Source organism: Rhipicephalus sanguineus, chromosome 11 (assembly GCF_013339695.2).
Source record: "Rhipicephalus sanguineus isolate Rsan-2018 chromosome 11, BIME_Rsan_1.4, whole genome shotgun sequence".
Classification (NCBI taxonomy): Eukaryota; Metazoa; Arthropoda; class Arachnida; order Ixodida; family Ixodidae; genus Rhipicephalus; species Rhipicephalus sanguineus.
Genome location: NC_051186.1, coordinates 67,412,182 through 67,428,764, shown reverse-complemented (window position 1 = coordinate 67,428,764; position 16,583 = coordinate 67,412,182). Strand labels below are relative to the sequence as shown.

General features: G+C 45.4%; 1 long non-coding RNA gene across 1 annotated transcript; it reads right to left on the bottom strand.

Moving 5' to 3' along the window:
* Positions 1-4,753: 4,753 nt before the first annotated feature.
* Positions 4,754-15,726, bottom strand: LOC119373966 (uncharacterized). Its single transcript, XR_005180041.2, has 3 exons — positions 15,144-15,726; positions 6,561-6,682; positions 4,754-5,685 (listed from the first exon to the last, which is right to left on the bottom strand). It is a non-coding gene; the product is annotated as an uncharacterized LOC119373966 (long non-coding RNA).
* Between the last annotated feature and the right edge of the window lie 857 nt (positions 15,727-16,583).

Sequence of the window (16,583 nt, the reverse complement as noted above, 5' to 3'; positions counted from 1 at the left end):
GACCACGAATTAGGTGGTCTTGCACTGTCAGAGGCCGCGTGCTCTTCACAGTGTTTCTATTAGTTGCCGGCAGGTGGCGGAGCGTGTCAACTTTGTAGGAGCTCGGCGGATGAGCCTTGGTCGCCTTGGTGCTGTTCTAGTATCATGGTGTTTGCGCAAGAGTGTAAGCGAACTGTCACTCCTAAGCGAAGCTTGTTTGCTTTCGAGCAGTGTTGTGCACGTTCCTCTAAAACTGGAACGACAGCTCGTTCCTCGTTCCTCTATAATCTTGGAACGAGTTCCCGTTACAGGCTCCCTTAATGCGAAAGGAACTCGTTCCAGTTACATTTCAAAAATTGTAACGTGTCCTTACATTAACGCTGCATTTGAATTTTTAATCAAAATATAGTGCCGGTCACTACCGGATAATCCTGAGGCAAAATAAAGCAAGCAATTTAAAGCTCACATCGAGCAACACATATTTTACGGATTTGACATCACCGGCAGCAGGTTATATGTAGATAAAAGGAATCTAAAGAAACGCTGATAGACGAATTTTTTATAGACCACCGGCCTACAGACATACAGACAGACATAGCTAACTACAGACTACAGACATAGCTAACAAACTTTCGTGCTCGTCTATTACAAGTACAACACCTGTGGCACTTTACACGTCAGTCTTCAAATGTGAAGTCAGAATGCTGCGCTTCAGATATTCAAGTGGAAACTTCCCCACAAGATCCAATATAATTAGGTTTCTTCTACAGGAAACCATATCCAAAAGAACAATACATAGGCGTTTAATGAGTGCTGATTCAGTATTGCAGTGTGAGGGCAAAATATTGTCCAGGATAGATATTCGCGACTTAGTAAAGTCCCTTGTTCGCACTCAGCAAGAGTTGCATCTCAATGTCTGTATGAGTAACTCAGGGGACGAATTGAAACACATGATCACTAAACTGGACAGGGAAATCAAAGCTTTACATAATGAAAATAATATGCAGAAAACTAAACTAATGCACAACAATCTCGGAAGAGAACAGCGTTTTGCGATAGTTAGCGAGGCACTGGAAGTTGTAAAGCAATACGTCTATTTAGGACAGGTAGCGATCGCGAAGCCGAACCATGAGAATGAACTAAAGGAATAAGAATGGGGTGGAGCACATTCGGCAAGCATTCTCAAATCATAAATGGTAGTTTACCTCTATTCCTCAAGAGGAAGGTATATAAGAGCTGCATCTTACCAGTACTTTCCTACGGAGCAGAAACCTGGAGGCTTACGAATAGTCTCAACTGAAATTGAGGACTACGCAGCGGGCAATGGAAAGGAAAATGATTGGTGTAACCTTAAGGTACAAGAACAGAGCAGAATGGGTCAGGGAACAAACGGGTGTTAAGGACATCTTAGTCAAAATCAAGAAGAAGAAATGGACATGGGCAGGGCATGGAGCGCGTAGGCATGGTAACCGCTGGCCATTAGGATCAACTTACTGTATTCCAAGAGAAGGCAAGCGCGCAAGGGGGAGACAGGAAGTTAGGTGGGCAGATGACATTAAGAAACTTGCGGGCATAACGTGGCAGCAGCAAGCACAGGACCGGGTTGTTTGGCGGAACATGGGAGAGGCCTTTGCCCTGCAGTGGACGTAGTCAGGCTGATGATTGTGATTATTATTATTATGATGCTGATGGTATCCGACAGCCGAACCTGTTTTCTCGTCAGCACTTCGTTGGCAATGTTGAAGAGCCTCTCCATCAAGCACTTGAGGGTACTGCCGTGTTGTATACAAGTAGGAACAATGTCAACCGAAGTCGTAGGGGCGAGGGCAGGCTCAGCGGCCGCAACAAGAATGTAGCGCTGGATGTAGGCGTATCGTTTATTGCAATGCAGACGTCATCGGTGCGGTGGCTATCGAAATGGACTATAATAAAAATTATAGACCGATAGCCACGGGGATAACTCGCATATTGAAGGGATGCCTGCCCAAACGCAAACATCGAAGGCACCGGACAGGCGCCACTGCAGCGCCCGCGTCCACTGCGTTTCGGTCCTCTTCACCGCTATCCAAGCAACCGGTTGACAGCAGACATCTTTCACGCGCCCCCGCCGGACGCCTTGTTCAAGTGAGAGGCGAGCTGTAGATTCCTGCGCCTCACACCATAACCCATCCGACCTGTCCTGCATGATGTTCTGCGTGCGTGCGCCTGTTCAATGCCGAGGAACGTTTACAGAAGCAACGCCGTTCCCTCTGCCGTCCCTACGTAAATGTAACGAGTTACCGTTACAGTTCCACCGATCCTCAATGGAACGGTGGCGTTCCTCCGTTCCTCCAAGAAGGAACTAGTTCCTGTAACGTCGTTCCTTGGAACGCTGTTCCGTACAACACTGCTTTCGAGCCCTCAGATATATCGGGGATAGTATATTCTCGAATACCTCATCTCGTCAATGCCCACACACCGTGCGTTTCGGTGAAATAGAAACTTACTCGGAAAACAGAGTGGTATGCCTCAAACATACAAAAAAAAGCGGCCCTTGTCAAGCAGGACTTTCAGTTTGATTTTTTTTTTTTGTGGTCGCATTCGAAAATCTCCATGTTCCTATTTGCTTCTGTCCCTCGCATCAAACGTACTGTCTCAGCTTCTGTCCCGTTCTTTTTCGTGACTACCGGTTGTCTATTTATGATTTGAATAACGCAGTAGTTGGATGCAAACTTCGCCTTTCAATCTGTATCGGGTTTACGCTCCTATTCCTTCTTTTCATCTATATTTGAAGCTTCTTGGAAAAACTACAGGCATTGAATGCGGAAAGGAATGTTACTGTGAATGAAGCATATTAGCAACCATATACAGTAACTCCGTGCAAGATAACTTAATCATGCTCATTAGTCTGTGCTACAGGTGAAGTTGGTAGACAAAGGCAGGGTTGCCGTTGGCTGCACTTGAAAAGGAGCCAGAATTCAGCCTAAAAGTAGCGCGAAGTAGCTGCCAGCCCCCTTGTCGATCTCTAGCAGCGTACCAACTGGGTACACTAAATATGAATAATGACTGGCGCCATATTTTTCTCCAAATAATATCCTAAGAAACACTACAGATGGCTCGCACTGACGTCATTGAAACCGCCATGTAGGAGTACCAATTAGCACAGGCGTGCGCATGGTTCCGCATCAGGGGGGGCCGAAGGTTCATCGCAGCACCCCCCCCCCCCCTTGCTAAGTCAATGTATGGGGAAGACTTCGCCCCCCCCCCCTCTTAGGTGACAAGCCCCCCCCCCCCCCCCCAGCACCCCCGTGCGCACGCCTATGCCAATTAGGTGAAACGCGAAATTGTGTGTGTCCCGTTAATGTTATCAGTACACTGCATGCAGGCTCCTTCGTTATTCATGCACAGTTGCCAGAAACGTTCTAGCCATGTCGTTATCACATTGAAGCAGGTTAACAGCCACGGGATTATGTTGCCTTGACGTCATAAATACCTTATGTAGGGGCACCACAATGCTACCTACATGCGTCCATGACGTCAGGTGCAAGCGGTCATTAGCGACGATATTCCGACATCCAGCCTCAATTTGACGTAGATTCCTGCTAACTTACTCCCAGTGTCTTGCAGTGAGTTTTCACGTACTCGGACGCTAAAAATGTAATTTTAACGACTATGCAGAACCGCTCATCCTTTTACAGTAACGCAAACAAGGAGACAATAGAAATCGCGCAGTCGCTGTTCTGGAATGATTTTACCTAAGAAAAGCTCGTACACAGTGGAGACTACCCAATGGCTGAATAAAAGAAAGAGAAAGAAAGGTAAAGACAGGAAAGTCAACCATGATACCTATTTGCTACCCCAGCCCCGAGAACGGGGAGAAGGGCATGAATTGAAACTCACAGGGTCCCTCATGCATTCACCTCAGACGACTCGGAAGCGAAAGCCATCTCCTTTTCCTTCTCAGTCGACGTATTGATCCTGCCCCGCCACCCTTTCTGCACCTAACGTGGTTTAGCACAGCCTCCAGGATCGGAGCCGCCTCACCTGGTTTAGCACTGCCTCCGTGATCGTCCCACCTTTGACCAAGCTAAGATGTCACTTCTTGACGTCATCATGCGACGTCACGTCATGATGACTTCACAAAATTTGGCGATCTCTTACGTCATGGTGACGTCGACACGTGATGATGATTTGTTGCAGCATTCGTGTTGTCTCCGACGCTGCGGGACGTCGACGCCGCTGACGCAGGATGTCGACGCCGGCGGTCAATTTTTGCGTTTTATGAGGCATCTAAGGCCTTAATAAAGAATCGTGAAAGACCAGAATAGTCTATGAAGGCGCTACGAGGTCATCATGAATATAGTAATGCCTAGCTGACACACACAAACAGCGTTTGATCTACAGTCACAAGCTGTACTATGTCTTCTAATTTGCATGGCTGCTTCCAGAAGACACCGCATCCCCAAAGCGGTGCAACAAAAGCAAAAAAAAAAAACTTCACTTTCAAATACTTAGGCGCGTGTACACAACCACTGCTCAGATGAATTAGAAGTGTGGATGCACTTGTTCTGCGCAAGGGTGTGACAGGGTATAGTAACCCCGTCACAACCTTGATCCAATGGCGCCACGAGACCTGAAGCACCTAAAGCAATGTCACTATGCCCCGGTCTTACGTGGCTCTTTAGGCTAGAAAAATTGCTGACGAATTTTGTACGTCTCTGTGGGATTATTTTCTAAACGGACAGCAAAGCGAGCCGTGCCACACGCAGATCACACTTTGAACATTTGTGTTGTGGAGGTTTCCACGGAAAGTTTATTTATTTTTGTTTTCTTTATTTTGGAAAAGTTCCGACCGGTATTTCTCGTCTTTGAAACGAAGACGCCGCTTGCACACATCTTTCCTTCCGTTCGACACCTTTTCTGGACTTTGCGTAGAAAGTCATGTACGAAACTGGTCAACACACGAAGCTCTTCGATAGCGTCAGGCACATTTCAGAGTGGATTTCCGAACAGCGTGCAAATTACAAAACGTACAGAGACAAGTAATAACAGAAAAGAACACCCATGACTTCGTCCGATGGCTTCGTCGTCACAGTAGGCATGTGCACAGGGGGACGGGGGGAGTGCTCTCCTTATTATCTAAGGGAGGCCTATGCACATACCTTTATTCCGTCGGTTCTGTCCCATCAGTGCTTAAAGTGCAGGGATATTTGAACGCATGTTTTGAACGATCATGGCGGCCGAGGACAATGTTGCGTTCGAAGAACTGTGTACCTCCCATCTTTACACCAGGAAGTCTCTGCACCGAAGCTTTCGTTTTTGAATCTATTGCGAAGCGTGTCTTTCTTTTACCTCCGCTCCGATGTCACTGGATTCAGGTTTCGGTGAGAATGAAAATTGTCCTCCCCCCCCCCCCCCATTCTAGTACCCTGCCCACGCCTATGGATTGACCTTGTGCGTTGTTTGTCGGCGCTGTTGTTAAATTAACACCCATAAACAAACTCATTGAAATACCGACCCCAAATGCACAGTTCACACGATGTTCGATTCCGCGAACGTTTCGGTGCGTACCCCAACTCCGGAATTCTTGAGGTGCACAACCGTGGGCAGAGGTTGGGGCATGTCGCAGGGCTCTTCCGCGGTGAGGGACGCCCTTGCCGGGGGTATGGTGCGGCAAGTGGTCGCCAGCAGCAGCAAAACTATGGTGGCAAAGACCACAAACACGACCTGTAAGAGAGGTGAGAAGGCAACCACGTGAAATCTCGAAATATTGCTTAGTATAAGATAAACCAGCGCCAAACAGAATGTGTATTTCGCAAAGCTTGTACAGTGTAGGCCACAGCTCATTCGCATGATAGCGCAAAATATAATTCAGCGGCAAACACGCTCTGAACATATCAAGGATTGTAAAAAAACAGGCTGTATCTGCTTCGCAAAAATAGAAGAAATCATTATGGAGCCCTATTTAAGTAGGATGGTACATTTCGTATTTTTGTTTTGACGACATATGAAACAACAATGCTGCCGGAATTCAGGAGAACTATCGTAGTTTAAGCATCGCATGAACTGTTGCAGCTTGAGACAGCGATGTCTGCATATAGTTAGTGTGGTGTTTGTTTTTTTGCTGGTTTGTTTGTTTGTTCCGCAGTAACCTGGCGCAACCCACCGCGGCGGTCGGCCATGAATCGGGTGGCCCCTTGCTTTGAAAATTGAATTGTTTATATTCCAAATATGTTTCAGAATATATATATATATATATATATATATATATATATATATATATATCACAATATAATTCATCGATATAATGAAATGAAAAATAAAATAATAACAAACAATATGGTTGAGAAAGAAAAAAAACTGAAATGGCATAACCTTAACATTCAATTTGCTTTGTCTCACGAAAGAAATCACATTTGGACATGGTGAAATGTAGTGGAATCTCGATGATGCGACCCCCGAGCTAGAGCCAATCGTCAGGGCGGGGCACAGACTACGACCACGAGCGGCGCTCCCGTTGAAAATCTCGGCATACCAGCGCTTCCTCTTCACTACATACTATTTCTTAGTTTGAAAAAAAAAAATGTTGTCTTGCCACGTACACTGACGTAGACGATGGCATCAGCGTGCTGTTCGTTCGGTGTGCGGTGTGGCCAATGGAATCCATGGCGAAACGGGAAGCTGTTCCTTGTCATCAGCGCCGGCTGTCCGTCAGGCGATATTTCTGCAAATACGCGGCAGCAACGTGCTTGAAAAAAAAATTGTATGAAGTATAAGAGCGTGTGCAGTAAGGCGAAACGCTTCTTTAGTATTCAAGTAATGAGAACAGCACACTATCCCTCCATGGTAATACAATATCGACAGCCCCGCCACGGTGGTCTAGTGGTTACGGCGCTCGACTGCTGACCCGAAGGTCGCGGGATCGAATCCCGGCCGCGGCGGCTGCATTTTCAATGGAGGCGAAAATGTTTGAGGCCCGTGTACTTAGATTTAGGTGCACGTTAAAGAACCCCAGGTGGTCTAAATTTCCGGAGACCTCCACTACGGCGTCTCTCATAATCATATCTTGGTTTTGGGACGTTAAACGCCAGATATTATTATTAATACAATATCGACAGGGGTCCGCCGCTATGCTTGAAGTCTGTCCCTTAATGAACTCGATAAGGGTCAGGTAGAATTTATTTTTCGTTGTATTTGCGTCTATGTATCGTCAAGTGTATGTAGTGGTACAGTTTTCACTGATCCTATCTTCCTCCTAATCTTCCAATATTAATGATGATGATGATGTGCCTCTGCACATGGCTCATACCGACACTGAGGGGTTGGCCAAGAATTGTTGACATGAAGTTTTAAAGTTATAACTAATGATTTAAGACAAAAGACGAGCAAACATATATATCAAGCGCAACTTCCTTTTCATATTTATTTACGTCAGTGTATTGTCAAGTGCACGTAGTGTCGGGTCGAGCGAATGGCCATTGTTTCCACTTGCGATAGTTTTACTCTATCGTTGTCTGATTTAAATATTCATTTCAGTGCGTACTTATTTTCTGTAGTGTATTTATTAAGACACGTTTTATATTATGTGACGACTGCGCGACTCTATTCCACCATTTTAACATCGGGGCTAAGAGCACCGCAAGCTGCCACATTGAAAGAGAGTGAAACAACTTTAATAAACATCAGTCTCCCAGGTCACAGTGAGTGGGGCCCCTCGTCTGGGGTCCCACTGGAAATTGCTGCTCGCCGGGCCTTGTCAAGGGTCACCAGTTGGTTTCCCAAGTCCTGTCCGGAGAGTCGCCCCCCCCCTCCCCCGCCCCACGATCAATTTACGAGTCTCTCTTTAATTAGCGGCGAGACGGCGTCTGCAGGACGCTGTGAGCACTGGTATAGCTTCTGTTGGAGTGTCAAGTTGGAGTCGCACCACGGACATTTGTCGCTGTGTCTTTCGGGAAATATCTAGCGAAGCCTACTTAAGTGTGTCTAGGTAACTGCGGAACGCCGAGATGCACACTCGAGGCACAGAGACTGGGAAAGCGAACAAAGCCTCACCTCATCCCAAACAGGCGAGGGACTGGCGCCGAATACAGACAAACACCTGCCTCATTGACGCCTTTATCTGAGCAAAAGAAAACAAAGAATAAAACAAGGGCGTGGATAGAATCCCGGTTAAGGCGGCCGCACTTCGATCGAGGTGACGTGAAAAAATTTTCCCATACGGATAGCATACCTTCAACATTTCTGTTCGCTTGAGAGAAAAGACTCGTGGCGCTAAAAAGTCTGCGTCGTAAAGTCGGTCACGCAGAATTTTCCATTATAGGTAGAACTAACTTCATTCCAATTTACGCACCACCTGTTTAATGAAAGCCTTTATGCACGTTACTTGTATTAGAATGGAAAAACGCGGTTGGCTTCGAAGCGAAGATATCTTCTAAAACTATGTTTCTGTACCTGATGGTAAGCTAGCGTGGGGATCAGCGTGTCTTCTTGCATGTGAACTTGCACTAAACCAGCTGGGAATGTTTCTAACTCGCGCTTCATAAAGGCGATAAAAAATCATTGGAACACGGTATGTTGCTGAAGCCAACGTTTCCACAAGCGATCTTGTCTACTTCAAGGCTGCAACAGAAACATTGACTCCAGCGACAACCGGTGTTCGAAAGATTTTTAATCACTTAAGCTTGCATCTTCTCATCAATTTCTGCTGCATACAGGGGTATTTCATGAATTTAAAATAAATATCGCTTCCTTTGCCTGGTACATCCCAGCTTGCTGGGATGTACCAGGCAAATGAAGCAATATTTATTAGCATGTACATCAACGACATTAGGTATATTGATAGTGATTCTAGGTTTATAATTTACGCGGATACTATGACATTATTGTCAGCTGACACTCATCAGGAGTTACGTTTGCGCGGTAACAATGTTTTGGGAAAGTTAGAACTATAGACCTATGAAAATGCATTGTCCGTTAATGTAACCAAAACTAAAGGTAGTATTTGTAATTGGAAGAATAAGAAAACCGACACTCCAGTAAACCTACAATATAAATCACAGTCGCTTGAAATTGTGAGATCCATAAAATCACTTGGAGTTTATTTTACGCAAAGCGTGCAATCGGAATGACTATGCCAATAATGTTTTACTTAAGGTATCTAGAGCTGTTGGCGTACTTTCGCCTCATAGACCGCTGCCACCAATAGAAGCAAAGCTTGCAATATACCATGCTTTATTTAATTCACATATAAATTGCCGTACGTTAGTGTGGGCCATGAGGACACAAAGTAAACTAAGAAAGATTTCTGTATTACATAACAAAATCATTCGCTTAATTTTAACCTTCCTCACAGACATAAAACTCATCACTTGTTTACTGAACATATCATTATCAACACTTTCAATTTATACAATTATAGACTGTTACGGCACTATAAGATAGAACAAAAAAGTAGTTTGTCTACATTATCAGTGTTAGCCGGTATGCAAACTTATAAGTCATATTACCAACGTCGTTGTCAGCCACGTTGGGTACTTCCTCACACAAGAACCAATTATGGACTGCAAAGAATTTCTTATCAGTCACCGTCGAAATTAAATAACCTTCATTCTGCGGGCATTGAAACCACAGGCATTACACTTGCCCAGCTAAGCGAATTCCTCATTAACTCTTCGAGCAGCTAAAAGTATCTCATTGGCCTTATCCCCATATGCGCATCAACTAATGTGTTGCCGTGTTCTGTTAATTTTTTTATTTCTTTTTGCGGTCACTGTTTTTTTTCTTCAATATTTCTACACAGCATTTGTACAAGTGGTTATCTATGCCTCTTGTTATTTTAAAAGTATATAACCTGTGCTGTCTCCATTTAAAATTACTCCAATTTATGCAAAAGCTTGTATTTTGTGTAACTAGGGCCAGTTATCGCTACCATTTTATTATGTGTCCTGTCGCCACCACCACCTCTGCCTGATGCAACTGGGGGGTGAAAACTTAGTCAAGTGGCTAGTCGCTTTTTAAAAACGATAGTCTTTCTTGGGGAACTTAAACGCAGAAATTTTGGTCTGTCTGTCTGTCTTTCTGTTTGTGTGTCTGTCACCCGATTCAGCCACCTGACCAAAGTTTAACAACTTGCTGAACGCCCAGCCATGTTGAACTGGTGGCGCCGTTCATACTTGTGAATATTGTCTATCAAAAAGCAAATGTTACGCATATCTGAGGCGCAACATCAATACGTAAGTATTAGGTCGTGTGTTCCTTTACAAGAAAACACATAGATACGTAATTCTAAAGACCGTAGTGTTTCTTAGGCTGCGCTGAAAGTGCGGGTGCGCTGAAAATGCGACGCTATGCACAAAAAGCCCTCTTCCGACGATATGGTGCTGCCACCGGTTTCCCGACGTATTGCCAGATAGCGTCCATATCTCACGCAGCGCCTCCTCTATCGTCTTTCGACGACATTTGCAGCGAAGCACGCAGATACGCGGCCAATTTTTTCTCATCCCCTCCATGAACACTGTATTGGTGGGAATAAAATTAATATTATTATTATTATTATTATTATTATTAAACATGAAGTATCCTTTCTCTTCATATGAACGTTAGAAAATATTTGACATTCGCTTCAGTACCCTCCAAATGATGCCCAGTAAAAGATTGCATTCAATCTAATTATAAAATTTGACTTGTTGAACTCGACTACAACAAAAATGAATCGTTGTTGAACGTGAGCGCTTACATAAATGTGCGGTGAAGTTTAGAAAAATGGCGAAGCTTGCACTAAGTCACGCAAGGCTTGAAACAGCGAACCGGAACGATCCTGCAGCCTAATCTAGTTGCTAGGCTTTCGTTAGGTGATTCTAGGTTATTTCTAGGTTGCTTCTAGGTTGTTTTTAGGTTGTTGCTAGGCTTTAGCTAGCTGATGCTAGGTTGTTTCTAGGTTCTTTCTCAACGCATAGAGGTTCGAGTTAAACCACAAATAGTCACAGACACGACACGGACGTCCAAGCACCAGAGAAAGAAACTCGCGCTGAAACCGACTGTTCGCACCTCCTATAGACCTATGGGCACGTCGTCGTTCGCGTAGGGCTTCCATCGCTTCGAGATCTTCCCACAGTCGACGTCGCCTTTCCCGTCCTTTAGCCTTCTATCGTTGAACGTACCGCTGAAGCACTCCGTACAGATGCTTCAGCGAAGCTGATACGTGCGGCCAGGGTGTTTATCACTGAGTTAATCTCGACAATTTATTAAAGCTTTTCTCAATTACTGCTTAACGTCTGTCTAGAAAGCTTAATTCGTGTTTGTCGCCCGTCTGTTGCCGTGTTCATTTTTAGCGTATCAGCGGGAAGTAGTGGGATTTGTCCAATTTCTAAATTCTGTGGCACACACCAGTTGATGATAATGATCAGGGGCGTAGCCACGGGGGGGGGGGGGGGGGTTGGGGGTTCAGCCCCCCCGAAACTTTTCAGTTTTGCTTGCGTATATATACACGCACACATACAAACGCACGCACGAACATACATAAAGTATGATGAAACCCCCCCCCCCTGAAAAAAATTTCTGGCTACGCCCTTGATAATGATCGATTTTTGTACACAATTTTACACACAAGGTTGTGTACACACAAACAGCTTGTACATACAACCAACAAACACACATACAAACAGCTTTGCTCTAAAAAAACTAAGTGCTTCCCTTAACCCTGCGGGTAGCCTTTCATACCACAAACGCTCTTGGCAGCCTGTGACATTGTGTATTTTTGGTGCTAGTCTGTCACATCTGGGAATGTACGCGCAGCGGCTTAGACACATATAGAAGACCGACTGTGCGTCAGTCAACGTCGCATCGACTACAGCGAGAATAGAAATAAATGATTAGCGTGACCTGCGTGCCGGCCTTCCTTGACGTAGCAGTGCCACGTGGGCATGAATCTACAAAGGCTGTCCTGTGTGACTGCCCTCCGTACGGGATCGAACAACGGTAGAGCTTGATTAATGGTCCTGCCAGCCTCGACAGCAAGCTGCTGTCAGAGGACGTTAGATTTGGCCCTTAATATAATTGCAAGTCTAATTCCCCGGTCCCATTACGGACCTGCTGTATCGTTTGGTAAAGTGTACGGGTCTAGATCTTAGGTGTTGACAAAGCTTCGTGTCCTTGAATGAAAGAAGGGTAATGGATCAAGGGCTCGTTTTCGGTTAGACGCAAACTAATGAAACTACGGACAATGACGCCAAGGGCACATTGTTTGTAGTCTACAAATAAACCCTAATACAGTGGAATCTGGTTGATACGATTCTGCATAGTACGTTTTTTGGCCTAATGCGTTTTGCTTTTCGCTTCCGGCGAACGTCCCTGAAAAATAATGCATTTTCATGCGTTTAATACGGTCACATTTTTGCCCATAATTGGATAATACGACCGGGAAAGTGGATTTTGACCGACATATCTAGAAACCCTACGTTTATTCTTCGGTATACTAGCTCAAACCGTGTTCCAACAAGCCAAGATATGCACGTTGCAAAGCCGCTGATGTCGTAGCAGCGTCGGTTTTGCGGCGAAAAGATCGCTGCCACGTGCGACCGCTGCTTCCAACGATGATGATGATGTGCCTGGCGATGCACCGCGCCAAGAGAAGAATTTACTCCTAGACATTCAGAAGAAGAAAGTCTTCTTCGTCTAGTTCTTCGACCGCCTTGATGATGATACGTGCAGAGCACTTTAGCGGCCCGGGCTGCCGTATGCTGTCCTAGCTTGGCGGAACGCAGACAAAACCGCGTGCGCTGGCACGCGCTAGCGCGTTCGGGCCTGTGTAAAGGGCTGGGTAAGACGCTGTGGCCTCTCCCTCTTACACTCTCTCAGCAATGATGTGATGGCGTCGGCGAATGAGATTCTGCAGACGCGCGATAAACCCGCGTGGCGTGCTCCAACACGAGTTCGGGACGAGTAACAGCAACCACAGTGAATTCACGGTGTGCTCCACTTACAAGGACGCGTTAACATCGGGCAAGGTGCCCGTGATGAACGGAACTTCAAGTAGACCCATGCGCTGCTTCGCATCTCTACAAGGTTCCCTTCAGTTGGAGATGGTGAAATTTTTCTAAACATCTTTGGTTTATATGGTTTTTGCTAAATAGGTTTTATTTTCTGGTTCATGTAAAATACGTATCAACGAGATTCCAGTCTTTCTCCTATACCTTCCTTGTACCATAATTACCACACTACACTTAAAAGGCTACAAACAAAGCCCACTATACGCGTATTGGCGCCATTGTGTGCTGATTTCATTAGACTGCTGACGGCTTGGCACTTTCCTTTTGTCGTGTAGTCGGCAACAAACGTGCTTTCTTTCTTTCTTTCTTTCTTTCTTTCTTTCTTTCTTTCTTTCTTTCTTTCTTTCTTTCTTTCTTTCTTTCTTTCTCTTCTTCTATTCTTCATTCATTCATTCATTCATTCATTCATTCATTCATTCATTCATTCATTCATTCATTCATTCATTCATTCATTCATTTGTTCATTCACGATTCATGAGTGAATGTCTTCTGTGCATCACGATATGCTGGTTAGAAGGATTTCACTCAGGTCGGCCTTTCTACCTTCCGTATAATTCTACTTCTTTCCTCTCCCAGATAGTCCATAACGCTCGTGTAAGGTGAATGATTAAGTTGAAAGAAGGGAAGGAATTAGAATTACTTCTTTAAATCATTCCTCAAGATGTGCATTTAGAGAGACCCAATAAAAGGTAAGAAGCATTGCAAAATGTGCCCGCACCATTAGCACGCTGCCATGCATTCTGCTAGCGCTGATTTTTGCACACCGAGACGTGTATTTTCCTATGCTTTCAATCCCTGCACACTAACAGGTGCTGCCGGGGGTGGGCTACGTTGATCAACAATGTTGAATTTCGCAGATAAGCTATCTTCATCCTTACTACCACCTGACTAAAGATGTAGCTCGAGCGCAACGATGGGGTCCTGCAAATGTATGCCTCCGGTTTGAAGGCTATCTGTCCCTGATCCAAAATTGTCATGACGCCACCTAAGGCGAGAGAGTTCAGATACGATGATTTTTCCTATTCTCCACTCTTTTCCTTCGGTTGCGTCGTACGCATTTCGGATCACGAATGAACCAACTAGTCCAAGATGTTTTGATCGGTTGTTTTCCTTGTCTCAGCAAACTTGCTCTCCTTCAGTACATTACATTTTTATATGAATATTCCTGCAAATGGATGGGTTATCAGAGCAGACTCACCGTGGAGTTAGACATGCTTTGCTGCGGATTTTACGTGCCGAAACCACGAATATGATTACGATGCACGCAATAATGAGGCACACCGGGCTAATTTCGGCCACCTCGGGTTCTTTAACGTGCACCTAAATCTAAGCACATGTGCGTTCCTAGCATTTCGGCCGCATCGCAATGCAGCCGCCGGGGCTGGGAATCGAACCCACGCCCTCGACCTTAGCGGCGCGATTGGGTTAGGCATAACAGAACAATGTGCTCACTGAGTGGCATGGAGTGTTCTCGACTGAATAAATTCGCCGATATGCCCTTCAAAACCTTCACTTCTGATGCATAAATTGTTCTCTTCAGGACAGACTGTACAATGCGTCTTAAATACTAAAATTTCTGTTGAGAACGCCCCTTTCAAGTCTTGCGCATTATGTTGCTTTGCAGTCTACACTTAGGCTAATTTCGAATGTACAAGCTACAGTGCACGTTGCTGAACAGACCTGTGGACTATTTTGTTCCTTTCTTACCTCTTATACCTTTTGTATGTTTAGCCTGGTATATTTTATAGATAGTCGTGCATACCGCGTAGGTGATGCAGGCAGAATAAATCCGTGCATAATGTTGCGTTCGAGGACTGTAATGTAATAAAAACACGCACTGTTTAATTATACAATAATTATTAGTTTAGCCCTTCATATCTCTAGTAAATTTTGCAGCATTGTAGAAATGAAGAAATGCGCTTTAGACTGAAACGAAAGCTTTATGGCATTAAGCTAATGACAGCGGCGAAGCGTATCTGGTATAAGGTCAGTCAGGAAAGTCGTTTAGTAGGAATAGCTAAAAAAGAAAGGAATGAAAAAGGGCCGAGAAACTATATTTAATCAAGAACCGGCCCTTTTGAGTTAGGCACTGTTAGCTCTAAGCCGTTTATAAGCCGGATACAAAACTTTAGGACTCACCGCTTCAGCTGGAAATTGTCAGGCGGTAAAGCACCGGGCGTAATCCGCAGACGAGTTCCGCATGACCCACTGTAGAAGTGTAGCTTCTAAAGCACCGAAAAAGGGAGGCAAAACAAGGCGAGATAAAAGTAGGTAAAGGGATATAGACTAGCGTAATGTATCCTTAAATGCAGCTCTGCCCTAAAAGCGGTTTCAAAGCGAAATCGTAACTCGGGAGTCCTGTGCGAGCTACGAGTGCAGAGCCGTTCAATTTCCGCCCATTTCAAGACTGGGGTTTCGAAATCGCAGCTCCGGTTCTCTCTTTTGCCGGGATTCGCTGTACTAAGCGAGAAAGAAACTAACGGGATACGAAAATGGATCTCGGAGTAGTTTCTAGAGGAACGTTTTGCAAGGACAGCTAGCCATTCACGGAACGACGTAGTAGAAACATAAAGAAAAAGAAGTGGACGAAGTTCAAGCGACCTGCCCTCAATGATCCGTCTTTGCTCTTCTCCGATTCTACGGTATAGATCGTTTACCGGCGCCCGACGTACAGCGCGCTCCTATAAGATGAAAGCAAGCCCCGGCCCGTGGTCTCCCCGAAACCTGTCTGAGAGCTTAGGGCGAAACGATCCGCAGTTGGCGACGTTGGAGGGCCGAAATGCCAAAAAATCAGCCCACGCGACTACTCAGTCCAGGTGGCGCTGGGACCCCTGAGATGGCCGGGTAGAAGAAGCCGGTGGGAGGGGAGGGGGAGAGTTGGGGGATGGGGAGAGAGAGTATAGGTGGCCGGCATAAGGGTCAACTCGATCGAAGAGAAGGGCTGTATATTTTTCCCCCGGCGCCGTAGCGACCGTCCGACGGAAAGACACACGTAGTGGTTCTCGACTGAGTGTCTGTTGTATTGTTGCTAAGAGCGGGCCCGCTTTTGTTGTGTTTTTGGTCTTTGTCCTACGCTCGCGCTCCGGAGCGACTTCGTGAATAGTTCATTATCCTGAACGGTGAAACTATTGTGCACGCGCCGGACGTAACGTACAATGCACCCGAGCGCGGAAATTCGAAATCTTGAGATATTTGATGGACCATTAAGATAAGAAAGACTAATTTGTCCAGAAGGGTTGATAGGCGTGCTAGTTGGTGTAGATTCATTATGAAAACTTGGCAGCGCAAACAAACGGGACGCGGAAGGAGCAGGACACAAACAAGCGCAGTTTGTGTCCTGTTCTTTGTGTGTCCCGTTTGTTTGCGCTGGCAAGTTTTCACAAGGATTACTTTCTCCCTTGTGCTGTAAATCTTTTCAGGTAAGAACGTGAGGTGACGAAGGAGAGAGCTAGAGAGAGATAGAGAGAAATGCAAAGGAAAGGCAGAGAGGTTAACCAGGTTGCACTCGGTTTGCTACCCTGCACGGGGGGAGGGAAAGCGAGGAAAAGAAGGAAGACGGAAAGAGAGGACAACTAACAC